This window comes from Eurypyga helias, unplaced genomic scaffold (genome assembly GCF_000690775.1).
Source record: "Eurypyga helias isolate BGI_N326 unplaced genomic scaffold, ASM69077v1 Scaffold44099, whole genome shotgun sequence".
Taxonomy (NCBI): Eukaryota; Metazoa; Chordata; class Aves; order Eurypygiformes; family Eurypygidae; genus Eurypyga; species Eurypyga helias.
This window is the reverse complement of record NW_010270891.1, coordinates 12,546-13,328: the sequence shown is the minus strand read 5'-3', so window position 1 is coordinate 13,328 and position 783 is coordinate 12,546.

Sequence of the window (783 nt, the reverse complement as noted above, 5' to 3'; positions counted from 1 at the left end):
ATCATGAGTGTGGCACAAATACCTATTTCTTGAGAGCAATTCTGCGAGTCCTTGGGGTGATTTCAGGGTGGTGCGGTTTTGGCAGAGGAATGTAGGGAGACCCGGCGCAGAGCATGTACTTGGTACATCCAGCAGTAACAGGAAATGCGGTGAAAAGGTGTCTGGGGAGCTGCTCAGGGCCACGGGAATACTTGCTCCATCACCCCTGTGCCCAAGAAGTGCCCAGGACATGTGTAGTGAACAACACCAAGATGCAGGTGCTCCAGCTGGCTGGTAGCAAAAAGCATCCGGTATGTTTTGCTCATCCCAATTTACTGAGCTTTTAATTTGTGCAGTAGTTGCGTACCTCAGGCCTGGCCACGTTCCTCGTGTAGAGCCGAGTGAGTATTCCCCAAACGGGTGCCCTGGGAGCAGAGGAGCCCACGCGGTTGGGCCGTGATGATGCTCGGTTGGGCCGTGATGATGCTCGGTTGCCCGAGCAGGGGATCCTGCTTTGTCCTGCTTAGCAGGTGCTCTCTTCTCTGCTCCTGCTGCCTCGTGTGTGTGTAGGTATGTGCAGAGCACTGAAGAAAGATGTCAGCGGGTCACTCCGGAGATCTCCTCATTTCTCCTCACCCGTGATGCTCTGGTAAACCCAGCCCTTACGGGTTTTCAAGGGAAATCGGCGCACTGGCGTGTCACAACTTTGAAGAGCCTTGTCTTGCCTGTCTGAAAAGGACTATTTCTTGCGTTCTCCCCTGCAAACATTAGGGATGGCTTGGCCCTCCCCACATTTGAGGGGTT